This window comes from Vanessa cardui, chromosome 9 (genome assembly GCF_905220365.1).
Source record: "Vanessa cardui chromosome 9, ilVanCard2.1, whole genome shotgun sequence".
NCBI lineage: Eukaryota > Metazoa > Arthropoda > Insecta > Lepidoptera > Nymphalidae > Vanessa > Vanessa cardui.
The window spans coordinates 10,607,614-10,623,285 of record NC_061131.1 but is presented as its reverse complement, the minus strand read 5'-3'; positions in this window follow the sequence as shown (position 1 = coordinate 10,623,285).

Here is a 15,672-nt window from a genome sequence, read left to right as displayed (position 1 = left end):
CCTCGCTTTTATCTGATTGATTTTCTTCTTTGGTCATCCAATTTCTGCTAAAAGTAGCGAATAAAACTAAGAAACTATTGTCGCACGCGACTTCTGTCGTCAGATGTCATAATAAAGTTCAAGCTTATCCATATCAAATTTGATTAAATACAGTTCAGAGGCTGTGCCATGAAAACTCAACAGACAGACAGAAAAATATACTGTCGAATTTATAATATTTGTTAGATGATCAATTGAATTGAAGTTCAGCACTAAGAGCACATGCATGTAAAACGTTAAATTGAATATTTCGTCTCCGTAAAAAACCTGTAATTCCTTTGTATATCTGACTTAATTGACTTTATATATTTATATACGAGGAGCGGTGGCAATCTCGTATGCGGGGTTTAGAGACACACTTAATTACTTGCCAACGTAGCGACAAGAAACAGCTAACTTGATATAAAATTAAACTGTTAATGTATGTTAACTTAAGCGATGAAATTTATAACAAACTGGAACGCCTTCTAAATACGTAAAATATTAAAGGATACAGAAAATGCACGTATACGCTTTTAAATTTATTATTTAATTCGTTGTGCTAATAGCTTAGATAAATATTGTAGGTATTTCACTCTGCGGAAAAGCTTATGTTCTTGATGCCTTCGCATCGCGTCGGATTTATTACTGACCTCGTTCACGGAGGAAATGGTCGGTTGTGGAATAGCTTGCCCGAGGACATTAGAAAAATCCCGACACGGAATTCGTTTAAGCTGTAAATCAATAACTTGTTACTCCCGAAGAAAATAAACATTAAGACTTTGTAATGAAAATTAAATTTAAAAAATGTTTATTAATTTTTAATAGTAACAAAATAAAGCAAAGATAGACAAATAAATTGGCAATTTATAAATAGAGACAAATATGAAATTACCAACATATTGTTTTTGAGAACATAATCCTAAATGTCAATATTATTACTAACTATTCCTATCGTAATATATCATTCCTATATCGAAAAAGTAACTTTGAATCAATCGTACTTATAGTTTTGCAGTTCGCGTGATTAGTGGTATAGATTTAATTTAATTTCGTATAAAATGTAATCTTATTTTATTCGCAATTATGATTTACCATTCATACTTATTTATAACTTATACTATAAATAAATATGAATAGAACATATAATAAGTTACTTGTATATCAATATAATACATCGATAAAGATTATATTAACATTTTTATTCTATTTTTCTCTTGATACATGGTTTCCTGTATTACGTTATTAAGAACGTTTATTCCAAATACCGCTTCTACCGCACAAGAATTGACAGATACTGATCTGTCAATTCTTGTTCAGCCAATCGATGTAGGTAATACTTTTACATCATTTATTTTGAAAAAAAAATTGATCGTGAATTAAATAAAAAAATTTCAATAGTCAAAGATTTAAACTTTATTTTTGCATAAGTTATTATTATGTCATACATTTTTATCTACATAAACAATCAGCTCAGTTATGTAATGTTTACAGAAATAACGTATAACACATTATTATACGTAAGACAACATTCAATTTACATGGAAATCATTTTTGTTTACAAATAATAAGTTAAGTATCAGTAATGTTTTCTAAGATTCTATTAAAAAGAGACTAAATCTTTTGTGCAGTATCTTTTCTTCACGTATCTGATAAATATTTGGCTCACAATCCCTTTCAAAAGTGTCGTGAAATCGGCTAATCCGGCATAAGCGCTCTCAACACTGTCTGTGGCCATAACTGTATATACTATTAAATTTATATTCATCAACGCCGTGAACGTCGATGTAATCCGTTCCTAATTAACCGATTGCAAATAATCAAAACTGTTACTTGCGTGTCACCGCAACTCGCATTGGTATATTTGTACGATCGATTTTCATAAAGACTGACTTCGATTCCACCACCAAACACCTCCAAATACTCTACGTCGTTTTTCAATAGAGCCAGACAAATCAGTATTCTTTTGATAAGCTCAGTCTTCAATCTCAGATGAATCTTCAATCTCAGATGAAACTTTCCATATAATAATAATAATAATAATAAATGTTTATTAACAGATAAATATCCATAGTGTTAGTTACAGGCTTAAAAAACTATGTAGTATGTTAGTAGATATTTTAACTATTATTTAGCATACATAAGGGGTCTAAAACAACGAGTAGATACATGAAGTTCTCCCCAATGCTTAACAAATGGACTATCCATTTTTAGCATCAATGCATTCAGGATACCGTTAGGAACTCTGCGCATCCTAGCCATTATAGATGCTGCTCTCTTTCTAATGATAGCATAGAAATCATCCACACGGGCTTCAGCAAACATTCGTGAAGCACTGCAAAAGCGCGGCAACCCCAACAGTATCCTGAATGCATCGTTATACTGTACGCGTAGCGCATTGAAGGCCCTCCGCGTATACTTTATCCACAGGCCACACGTGTATAAGTTTTGACAGTACGCTTTAAAAAGAGTAATTTTTACGTCATTCGTACAACGTGCAAACTTGCGAGCTATCATACCGCATCGTACCGCCAAGGCCCTGCGCTCCCTCTCCATGTCAGCATCGTCAGATAAATCCTCGGTGACTATGTGACCCAGGTATTTAAAACTCTTAACTCTTTGGAGTTGTGTTCCGTTTAGAGTTACACAAGGGATATTATCTGATATGCTATTTCGACCCTTAAAAATCAAGAGCTCACTTTTCTTTGCATTGTCTATCAGCCCATGTGACACAGCATAGGACTCACACACAGTAATTAATTTTCTAAGACCGCTAATTGAGGGACTCAGCAAAACCATGTCATCCGCGTAACTGAGGTTGTTTATAATTGTACCATCTATCGAACAACCTACACCTGTTTTGCTGAGCTCATCAATTAGGTCGTTTATGTAAATATTAAACAGAACTGGCGAAGACAGGCCTTCCTGTCTCACACCACATTCCAATTTATAAGTTTCCGAGAACTCACTTGCCCATTTAACACGATTAGTCTGTGAACTGTACCAAAATTTGAACATATTAACTACCTCAGATGGCACTTTCAGTCTTTTTAATTGAAGCCACAGTTTTTCAAAACATACAAGGTCAAAAGCCTTGGAGAGGTCGAGAAAAGCCGCATATACTGGCGTATTTCTATCCGTATAATATTTAACGGTCTGCTTCAGCGCGAGAATAGCACTTTCTGTGGATAGTTCTCTTCTAAAACCGATATAGACTCAGGCGTTCTACGAGCGTTCTGAACTCAAAAGACGATAGAGTTTCTACCGCAAACTCTCCCTTCGTAAGAAAAACATTACCCACACATAGCCTCCGTCCTCGGGGAGTTACATTCGTCAGGGTTCCCGAGTTCACAAATCCGTCGGGGAGCTCCCGAGGTCAGAACCCGACTAATGACGTCATGCATACGTGACGATAACTCGTTATGCTACGAGAAGAAGTCAATTATTATATTTCTACCAAATTGAAACATATTTATAATGAGTATAAAAAGATAATCCCTATTATATACTACTGTTATGGTAATCATTATTATATACTACTGTTATAATGTACCGAGATGGCCAAGTGGTAGGGTCGTCGTCGTCGTCATCGTCAGTGGGAAATTTACAGGCTATTGTTGTTATAAACAAAAATATAAATACCTTCAATAGCATATATCAAAATTAAAACACGTTCGGAACGAACAAAGAAATAGCATTGGTCCAAAAGATTAACCCGATCCCTAAAATGAATTAATTCATCAAAATCTTGACAATCGAATCGACGTGAATTCTGAAACTTGATTAAAACTCTTATTCAGTTGAACGTAATCTCGTTTTTGTGTAAAATGACTCAATGACTCTTGAAACAAAATGATTCAATTGCTGTTTTAGTACAATATACTGCACGTAACTTTATCTATGTATAATTTAAAAATTATCATTCAAAATATTAGCAGCTTTTTTTATACCATCGAAATTGACACGTACTTCCGTACGTACTTACCACAAATTTCCAATAATTATTACGGGCAAATTTCAACCACAGAGTGAACTCTACATCACGATATAAATAGTTGTGTAACAATAAATATGTGATGAGAGCCGACATGGTCCAGTGGTGAGAACGCGTGATTCTTAATCGATGATTACGGGTTCAAACTCAGACAAGCTCCACTGAACATTCATGTGTTTAATTTGTGTGTATAATTCCTCTGGTACTCGGCGGTGAAAGAAGATATTGTGAGGAATCCTGAATGTGTCTAATTTAATCAAAATTCTGTCACGTGTGTATTCCACCAACCAGCATTGGAACAACGTGGTGGAATATGCTCTAAACCTACCTCTCAAAGGGAAAGGAGGCCTTAGCCCAGCGTATTGACATCGGTTAAGATGCACACTGTCTGACCATTGGGCCATCCCGGCTCTTACAACAGCAACCATACAATAAAATCGTCTTTTGATGTCTAATAATCTCATTATTATACAATTTTGGTATAAAATTGTATATGTATATAATGTCAAGCAGATACTACAAACAGTCAAACATAAACAGCGGCACTGATTGTGTCGTACTCATTCTGAGCTATTTGAAGTGTCAAATTACTTTAGTTTCAGAATTTATATCTAATTGCTGTCCCCTTTATATAGAAAGTTGGAGAGGCATAAACAGAACTATTTTGATTTTGATTTATACATTTTAACGATATAATAATATTGTACCATTTTTGCCGGTTTATGAAATACAATAGGCTAAAATAAATACCAATGGTTGTTATACAACAAGTAAGTTAGATTAAAAAATATATCGAATATATCTATATGATTGTCAGTTATAGTCGGCAACGGTTCTTTAAAACGAATAAATCTATCTGCATTCGTTTTAGTTATTTTGCATTTCGCTACTGTAACATATTCATTGGTTTGTTGCGAGCGCGTTTCAAAACTTTTACATAACTATTCATGACGTATATTCTGTGAGCTGGATTCAGTTATTTTTAAGAGAATGCATCATAAAAGGTTCTATTGTGTTTTGTTACACATGTATATCTATACAGGGTGTTTAAAACTTTTAAAACGAATAACTTTATGCGATGCGTTATAAAATATATAATCTTTAGTACATATAAAGTATTGGCATGTAAATTTCAACATACCAGGAGGTTATTTGGCGCTTACTCCAACATGCAGCTTAAATATTCGTGGCAATTTTTCACCCGTCATATGCAGAATTCCTCATGAAGTTCTTCAGCTTCACATGTGCTTAATTTATATAATACATTATACACCTTAACAGTATTATAGTTCAGTATTATTTATTAACTGACTCTGCGTCACAGTGTGTATGATTTTTTAGATAGATTGGCGGACGAGCAAATGGGCCACCTGGTGGTAAGTGGTCACCATCACCCATAGACAATAACGCTGTAAGAAATATTAACTATTCCTTACATCGTCAATGTGCCACCAACCTTGGGAACTAAGATGTTATGTCCCTTGTGCCTGTAGTTACACTGGCTCACTCAACCTTCAAACCGGAACACAACAATGCTGAGTAGTGTTTTTTGGCGGTTTAATAACTGATGAGTGGGTGGTACCTGACGGGCTTGCACAAAGCCCTACCACCAAGTAGTTGAGGCCTTAGCAATAAAAAACAAGGTATATGACACCTAATTCCTACAAGGGCACCTTCACAGAAATACTCAGTGTCTTAATATTTAAGTGTCCGACTGAAGGTGACATCAAGGTCGAATTCGATTCCGAAGCATGTTGAGTACTGCTTGGTTCGAACTTGAAACCATCGATTAAGATTCACGTACATACATAAGCAATGAGCTATTTCGGCTGTTTATATTAAAATTGTACGATATCAAATCGTAAGGTACTTTAATTTGTCTTAATTTCGTCATTGTTTCAGATTTTTCTTCTGATATAACAAACCTTTATATATTGAATTTAAGTGTTAATAATAATCGTTAGTTATTAATTATTTTTTATTTATTTCTTGCTTCATCTATTAGTTTTCTTATAGACTATTAAAGATAAAATTATAATTTAAGTATAGGTAAACACTGCATGCTCTAAATATTTAGTTAAAAATTAGCAACAATAAATACTTACGCTAAGCCTAATTATACGAAATAAAAAAATATACATTAAAATGAAAAAACAACGAGAAACCAAATACGTATACTTTTACTTTAAACTCTAGTTAAACTTTAGTAAAATAGAAAACCTTATGTTGTTATCTCGCATACAACGCAAAATACATAAATAATTTCCAAAGTACGTCCGAGGCTTACTGAGGGAAGTAATTATAAGGCGCCTCCAGCGGCTAAAGTTAACAGGTACACAAACCAACTCACATAACGTATAAACTACGTGACCTTAGAAAGTAAAATATGCTAAGCTACAAATGAAAATATATTTTCAGTTTAAAAAAAATGTTAATATTTACGTAGCTAATTCATAAAAAAATATAATTTTGATTTATACAGTAATAATCTCCGTGTAATAATAATATATGTTAGTGAGTAACCTTAACCTCCAATACGGTGTTATGACAATTGATTCTATATCTTTGATTATATGACATTATGATTACATATTATGAATATAAAAGAAACTATTTTACTTTATTGTAAATAATTGATCGATAATTTTTGTACAACTGTAATTAATATTATTTTATAGCTTTAATACCGGCGTATAAAACTATTTCTTGTTTTAAATATAATTGAGCTGTCATTAGGAAAACAATTGGATGATTATGGAGCATTGTAACGAAATATAGAGAGACTGGAGCATTATTGTAAAACGTGATTTCATTTGTCATCCCGAAATATTGAAATTACATATATTAGTAATAATTTTCAATAGTTGGCTCTTATTAATGTTTTTATCTTACTATATCGCGCTGAATAGGTTTTTTGTAATGAATCTTAAATTATTTTATAATTTACGAACAAAAACGGGACTCGACCAAAGTAATGAGGTGCGAGCTCATACAGGGCCCTTAAGATGGTCGTTATTTGGAGCCTAAGATGTCTCGAATATCAAAGCGTAGTAAATCACTCATTACGCCATTAAATCCAACAACAATTACACAACCAGAATACAGAATACATTTATATTATAATATAAAAGTTGCCGATTGGAAAATATAAATTTGTTGAGGAGAATTGCTCACAAAAATTAATAATCAAGTATGCGAGGCGATGGCCGATACATCCATTTGGGTTGACAAAGCTGCAGAGCGTCATAGCGGTGATGGCAAGACTGGGTTACCGATCAGTGACATGAACAGCAGCGACGAAATATTTAATAGTTATTTGAATCGCTTATGAGAAACAAGCGATTCCAATAAATATTAATTAAAAAAAATAACTTATATTTTTTCGTTCTTGATGGTAGCTTAACAATAATATAGCCTGTAAGATCCTGTAAACAATAATATAAACGCTTGTTCTAAATTGAATAAAATATATTTTGATATTGACGTAATTATTAGAGTAGTCAATAATATTTTCATTCAACTCTTCTCCTTGCTCATTTGGTCCCGAGATTACGTCGGACATTAATACACCAGTTGTCATATTTGAATAAAATGGCGGCTTTTCTTAGGATCAATCAAAACGTACGTAAACGTATTTTCTGGAAGTTATAGGTTTTGAAAAATATTTACCGATTCAAATTCAAAAGGTTCATTAAAATCGCTTTAAACTCGATCAAACTTAACTTAGTTCATATATAAACATACTCTTTTTGCTTTAGTCTAAGTGAAAAACTACTAAGCCGGATGATGCAGCGCGTTCTGGAATACGTTTTAATGTTATAATATTGCTATATAAATAGCGCTTCGCAGTTTCATCCGCTATTAATTTAAACTATTGGCGTGACAAACGTGAATTCCATATTCCTTAAAAAAATAACATAACTTTATACATAGTTCTGTTGACTTCCAGGCAGGATATATTAATTTAAATCATTGTATTACCTAACATGACTGTATTTTTTTAAATGTTGAAAATGAATAACTACTGAGTTTCTTGCCGGTACTTCTCGGTAGAATCTACTCTCCGAACCGGTGGTAGCTTCACTTAATTGTTACATGACGATTCAAAAGTGCTTGTAAAAGCCCACTTGAATAAAGTTTATTTTGATTTTGTTTTTCTGGAAAACCTCATTAATTTGTGACACAATTTGAATGTAGTTTATAATTGGAGTTATTATCGTATAACAAATTAAATTTTCAGAACAGAGACTATAAATAAATTGAATTTCGACTGTAATAAAACTCACTGTACATACAGAGAGTATAATACTCTGTTGAACGGTAAATTTATCTCTATCAGTTGAAATTGGCGTCGTCGGCCGATAGTCACGAGGGGACGGGTCACCAAATTCTAATGGTCTGAACGTAACGTACGTCTGTTTCAACGGTGAGGACATCGCATCTGAATAATATCCCGCCAGTAAATCCTTAATATTTTTATTTACTCCTAGGAACAATCCGAATAATGGATAAGTACATAATACTATCATGCAATTCGACATATTATATATTACTCTAGCAGTGCTCGTGACTTCGAGCACGTTTGAATTTAACAAAAAAAAAATTATTCAGTTCACAGATTTTAGTATAGCTTATTAATTCTGTATTAGGCAGCTTTTTTATATTAAGTCGTTGGTAGAAAGCACCTGAAGTTACGGCAGAGTGATGGCATGCTCTAGAGCTGCGTGCGGTTCTGGACAGCTATATGCCAATGAGTCTCGTCATAATCAGTCCAGTCGTGCCAGAGATTGGCCGGAACAAACAGACAGACAGGTATTTTTTTTATAGAGTAATGTTATTTTGACGTATGTACTGTGTATTCATATATGTGCATTTAGCAATCAGCGATTATTTTAATATTACAAACAGACACTTCAAAACTCCAAAAACTGCTAACCATTTGACGCTTCAGTATTATTTTATTCTACAATTTCCGCATGGACATAAGCTGTACGGTATGTTGATATTATATTGCTATCAAAAATTGTCCTAATAATAGTTACATACTCCTAGTTTTAATTTGTATATGAAATATTTTTGAACGTATAAAATATTAACAGTATTTTTTTATACATAAGTCGTAACACATTACGTCATATTTACCACATTCAAAACATATTAATTTAATCATAATATGATGTGGGTGATGATGAATCATGAAATGATAATATAAGATGTGCCACAATAAATATAAGAATATGAAAAAATAGGCTTAACTATCCCTTAGCTCGATATTTACTATATTGTAATATTTGTTTATATTAAATTATTTAATATGTATACATATAATAAAATTGGAGTATCTCTTTGCAATATGAAAATAGCCCTGTTTTACTCAATGCATATGTATGTATAGACGGTACATATACTAAAATTTTTACCATTTTTTGTTCGTCTGTCTGTCTGTTTGTTCCGGCTAATATCTGGAACGGCTGGAATGATTTTGACAAGACTTTCAGTTATGCAGAAAACTGATAATATAAGGAGTAACTTAGGCTATAATAATTTTTTTTGTTAAATTCAAACGCGTACGCGGTCTCGGGCACAGCTATTATGTATATAAATATATAATGGAGTAAACCTTATTTGATATACATACATAATAGATTAGGATCTCTATTTTTACGTTTGGATAAAAATGTATTTGCATTCGCCGACTAGTTAAATAAAATTGATTCAAATACAAAAGATAAATATAAAATTACTTTCAATATACACAATAAACTACAAAACTAATAATAACTGTTCACAGTTACGGAGCTACGGACAGATAGAAAAGAATCTTCAAAGGCGCTTTGCTAGTTCTATTTCCGACGGAATCGATCCTTATCTCTCCTACTAATAAAACTCGATTATTGACAGACCAATTTATTTACATAATATTCTTTTGAGGTTGTGAGGTCCTACAGTATCGAAAGTCGAATCAGACCAAATATATTTTTTTTTTATTAAACCCAATGTAACAGTTTGGAAGATCGCAAAACATACTCTGTCGTGCTTCTAATAGCACATAATAGCAATTTTGTCCTTAAGTCTGTGTTAGTGTTTTGTTATTTTTTATTAATCTTCAATCAATTTAAGTATTTTAATTGTACTTCAAAATATCTGCGGTTAAATTAAAATTATAGCCGTTTCATTTCTGACTCGAGTAAGGGATAGAGCAGCAAGTCACCTCATTAGCGTACTGAAGTATACAAGGACAGCATATTATTAAGTCATATTGAGGCTTTTTATGTCGCTGCTTTACAAATGAAATATTATTTCATAAAAGGCATTTTTTCACATTTCATTACAAGATTTCAGTACAGAATCGTTACTATTTTTAATATAGCCCTAAGCTGTTCATTTACGGGAAATTGAATCTTAAGGCACCACATTATTCAAATGTGGATTGGTGAAATATTTTTATCTAATTCGTCCAAATTTCTTTCACCATCGAGTACGAGATGAATTATAAACATTAATTAAGCATATGAAAATTCAGTGGAGCTTGACTGGGTTTGAACCCACGATTTTAAGTTAAATATAGTTTATATTCAAATAACTTTATTCTTTTTTCAGTTCTTTAATCACTAAAAGAACTGCAACGCAAACAGAAACAAAATGCAAGCGGAAATTAGTTCGAGACAAAGATGCTGATCAAATTACGGTAAATGAAAGAAACTACGTGCGGTCTCTGCAACCCAAAACAGTTACATTAATTAGTATCATTCATCAAATTTAATATATACACGAAAATAAGTAAACGGAAAATAATATTCAATATTTTATTTCATAAGTGTTTGATAACAAGTCGAGAAAACGAGCGCCGTTTTACTAATAAAGCAACAGGTCTTGACGGAGTTTCGGCCTTTGAAGGCTTCCCGATTACTCTTTTGCGGGAATTTTTAAAAGAGAAATTTCTTTAGAGCACAATTTTAAGGCAGAATTTAAGTGCAAAGTTTCGCTGTGTAACGTTTCAATAATAAATCGACTGTGGTGCAGTTTCATTTTCGAGGTGTGTACTAAATTAAGCAATGAAGTATGAGCTGAAATTAAACACATTTTTAAATGATTATTAAAAAGAAGTACAACAACAACATCAGCCTGATAATTTCCCACTGCTGGACTTAGGTCTTCTCTCCCTTTGAGGAGAAGGTTCGGAAAATAATCCACCACGCTTTTCCAATGCGGTTTGGTGGAACACAGATGTGACAGAATTTCAATGAAATTAGACACATGCTGGTTTTCTGACGATGTTTTCCTTCACCGCCGTGCGCGAAATGAATTATAAACACAAATTAAGCACGTGAATATTCAGTGGTTTTTGCTTGGTTTTGAACACGCAATCATCGGTTAAGATGCATGCGTAACTAACCGTTGAGCCCTCTCGGCTCTAAGAAGAAAAAAAAAGTACAAGTTAACAAATCTTTAAACAAATTAAGGCATTAATACATGATAAAAGTATATGGATTACCCTTAAATTAGGATAATATTAAAGTAGTTAACGCTGTACCAGAACACTGTACGACTGGGACAGGTTTGTTCGATATTGATACACTATTTGTAAAACAATTATTATCTACAAAAAAAGTTTAAATCTTATTATTAATAAAAATATATGGACATATAATCAGTTCGTCATTGTCATAAAATATATAGGTATATCTCTTGTGTCCTATCTTCTGAATAATACGTGAATAGTCAATGTTATCGAATGTAAAGGACTATATATAGATATATCCTTTGAAAGTCGAGAACAAGTAGGTAAGACAAAGTGTTCTTACGTGTTTGCGAGACTCATAACTTTATTAAGTTACAACTACGAGAAAATTACCCCGAATGGTCGTGTTACTGAAATAATGGTAGTTACAAAGTTTCTTTACATGGGGAAAGTTAAATTTGATATATCATATGATATTCAAAATAATGTTATAATCAAATAAGCGATAAATATTTAACTTAGTTAACATTTTCAAAATGTTCCGAACATTTAAAAAACAATTGAAGCTCGATTTGAAGTTTTCAATAATCGATTCGATTATAGGAAGTTTTTTAGAAGCATGTCTCCGTGTAAATACTGATGTTTATGAATAATGATGTAACAGTTACGATCACATAAAATAACCCTCATGTCGTCGTAAATAACCTTAAAAAAAAAGTATAAAAATTTCTACTAAATGTGATAAAGGAAGTTTTCATAGAGAAAAACTAGATGGATATTAGTGGACCAATATTTGTTACACGATCAAAAGTTAAAAATCGAATCAAAAAAAGAAATATTTCTGTTTAGCTCGTTTGGTTGTTTTAATGTGATTATAAGTACGCACTCAGTTAATCACATTTAGAACATCTTTTTTTGTCTTTCTATCTTTCCTGTACTCTTGTAGATTTATTTATATATATTTTGTATACCTTTAATATACCTCATATTTATAAATAGCATCGAATCTGAACGTAAAATCAATTAAATTTCACTAGAAGTTAAATTTAATTGTAAATTTATTAAATGCTATGTTTTGCAATTTATAATTGAAAATGCTTCAAAACTATTTTCATTAATAACGATTATCACATAAATTTACAATGTATAATGAATTAGTTACAATTTATACAAACTTTACATTAACACTTTCCGCTTTAAAAAAAAACATAAATCTGCAAGATAATGTATACCAGATTCAATGCATATATTCCTAGAAAATGTTTTCTTTGTTGCGAACCAAAATAGTGAAGTGATAATAACTACAATCTTAACCGAATATTGCGAGTTGAAATTCTAACAAGCATCACTGAATTTACATACATACATGTTTCATTTACGATTCTTTATATCACATTAATCTTATATTCCGGTGAAGTAAAACATTATAAAAAATGTAAGTGCATATAAGAAAAAACTAGCATATTTATATCCACCTAGTAAAATTTCAGCAGAGTACTCCAAACCTTCTCCTCAAAACGAAAGGAAAACATTGTTGAACATTTACAAGCTGTTACTTACTTTCTAGTTCTTAGTTTTATTCCCTATCACTGGCTCAGTAAAATCTCATGACTTAATTCATTGGCAAGAAACGAAATTTAACATAGAGTTGAATTTTGTACTAGTCTTGTATTCAGTTTGATAAATGATTGATTCTAATTAAACATACAAATAATAGCAGATCTTGGTTGGACCTGCACGCCCACTGAAAACGACACATTAAGGAATGCAAAGTAGCAGTTTGCAGTAGCCAGTTTGCCTTCTACGAGTTTCTTCATCCTCCTACCATCAGGTAACTCAGCGCCGCGATAACCTTACGTCATCGATATTCCACCCATTCGTACGATGCGTTTTGGTTCATTTCTCATGAGCATTGTCACAATATGGAATAGTACCTTCCGTCGTCTGTGTTTCTAAGTGTACTAGGCAAGCTGATCCCATAGCTCGCAGCCTAATATCAAGTGCCTGAGTAGCTCGTCTGATTTCCAGGACAGTCTAAATCAATTCCTTTGAAATCATATATCGTACTTACTAGTAAATGATTACCTCCTGTATGCATATTGAAACTGTTCGAGTTATACTCCATGCCGTCATTGTTGATGTCCTTTGAAATCATAGAAGACATTTCATCTGTGGCTGTAACTTCACTTTATATAGAATATGTAGATATGTACTGACGTAAGTGACTTGTATAATGAGATGTGTAACGCAGTTTCTGACCTAATAACCTCAGAATATTGCATGCATTAATAGCTGGTCGAATCAGATGCAGAACGTAGTCTCAGAATATAAAGTAATAATATGCTTTAAATATTTATTACAGCAAATAAGCACATTTATCTTATTGAAATAAGAAATACAACGCTCTGTTACTAGACAAACAATTACAGAGAAAGTAAATTTTAAGTATATAAATATTTTGTAATCGGACAATATTAGTTTATATTAGAGAATAGAGAATGAGGTAAGTAAAAGTGAGCACATTAGATATTAAAACGATCGCCGTAGACGAATATCGAGCCTCAAACTTTACGACATAAAACGGAGGCGTCAGGTGCTACACGGGGAATTATAAATGGTGGGTAACATGCTATGTTAGTTTGAAACATTTTAAGAGAGCACTAACCTGGTTTAATAAGTTACTAGCTAAAACCCTGTATTATTACTTTTGTGTAAATTACGTTTTGCGCTAAGTACCTATAAATTATGTTAAAATATATACCGAAATAAATTACATAAATGAATTTGTACAGAGATGGCCAGAACGAAGTATATAAATAACAAAGATATATATTATTTATCCTATACGGTTCGACATTAGGATTTTGCGAAAGCTTTTATTTTTATCATCTTATTTTACCTCACTTTAGCTCTCTTCCCTCTTTCAAAACTGACGATCGAGATAAGAGAGGTTCCCCCTTTCCAATTACCTGGTACAAATACCAAGAGGACATTATATTGTTATATTTCTATCATCCTTTAACTCCCATCAGTTTTGAAGTAGCCGATGAGCTTAGAAAACATTTTATAGTATATTGTACCGCCTACATTCCTTATTTAGAACTATTTTAACACTTTCGGTCGAGATGGCCCAGTGGCTAGAACGCGTGTATCTTAACCGATGATTGCGGGTTCAAGCCCAGGCAAGCACCGCTGATTCATGTGCTTAATTTGTCTTTATAATTCATCTCGTGCTCAGCGGTGAAGGAAAACATCGTGAGGAAACCTGCATGTGACAAATTTCATAGAAATTCTGCCACATGTGTATTCCACCAACCCGCATTGGAACAGCGTGGTGGAATATGTTCCAAAACCTTCTCCTCAAAGGGAGAGGAGGCCTTTAGCCCAGCAGTGGGAATTAACAGACTGTTGTTATTGTTGTAACACTTTCGAATTATAACAAAATTTCTTAATAAATATTTCGTTGAAAATGATTCTTTATTCAAATATTTGTTAGAATTGAACTATATCAAATTAACTCAATATTTATTAATTAAAAGCTTCTATATTTTGTCGTTTGCACAACTTTGTGTATAATTTCAAAAGCGCAATTTGCAAGGTTTTATTGAATAAGTTCGGAGTCCTTCGATGCCGATCCGTCCTAATCATTAGCTAAGAGCATTAGCTCTCCGGCGTTAGTTCTCTTAGAGGTGACTTTAACTAAAAGACAGTAGTGATAAAATATATATTGAAAGCATTCTTAATACACTTTTTAAAAGATAAATATATATATTTGAAAGATATATATGCTCAAAAACGTTAAGGTCTCAATATTTCTATTAATATAAAATAATATATTATGTTGACATGAAGCACATGATTAAAAAAAAATTACAAGGTAGATATATAGCAAAATATTATTTTAAAAGTATTAAAATTAATGTATAATGAAGTAAAAAGGCTTAAATTTATTTTGGCAAAAGTTAATTGAATTAGATGTGATACACTGATAAATAAACACATATATGCACATGTATGTATATATATATATATCTTTGTAGTAATTACAATAAAAGCGAAACCTAATAATGGGTTGCATCAGAAAAGTACAAACATTGTACTCAAGTAACATTTTAATACCCACGAGACAAAAATCAATGTGGCTAATACATCGTGCGTGAAGTAAGATTATTGAATTTGATGGGATTGAGCTCGCAGT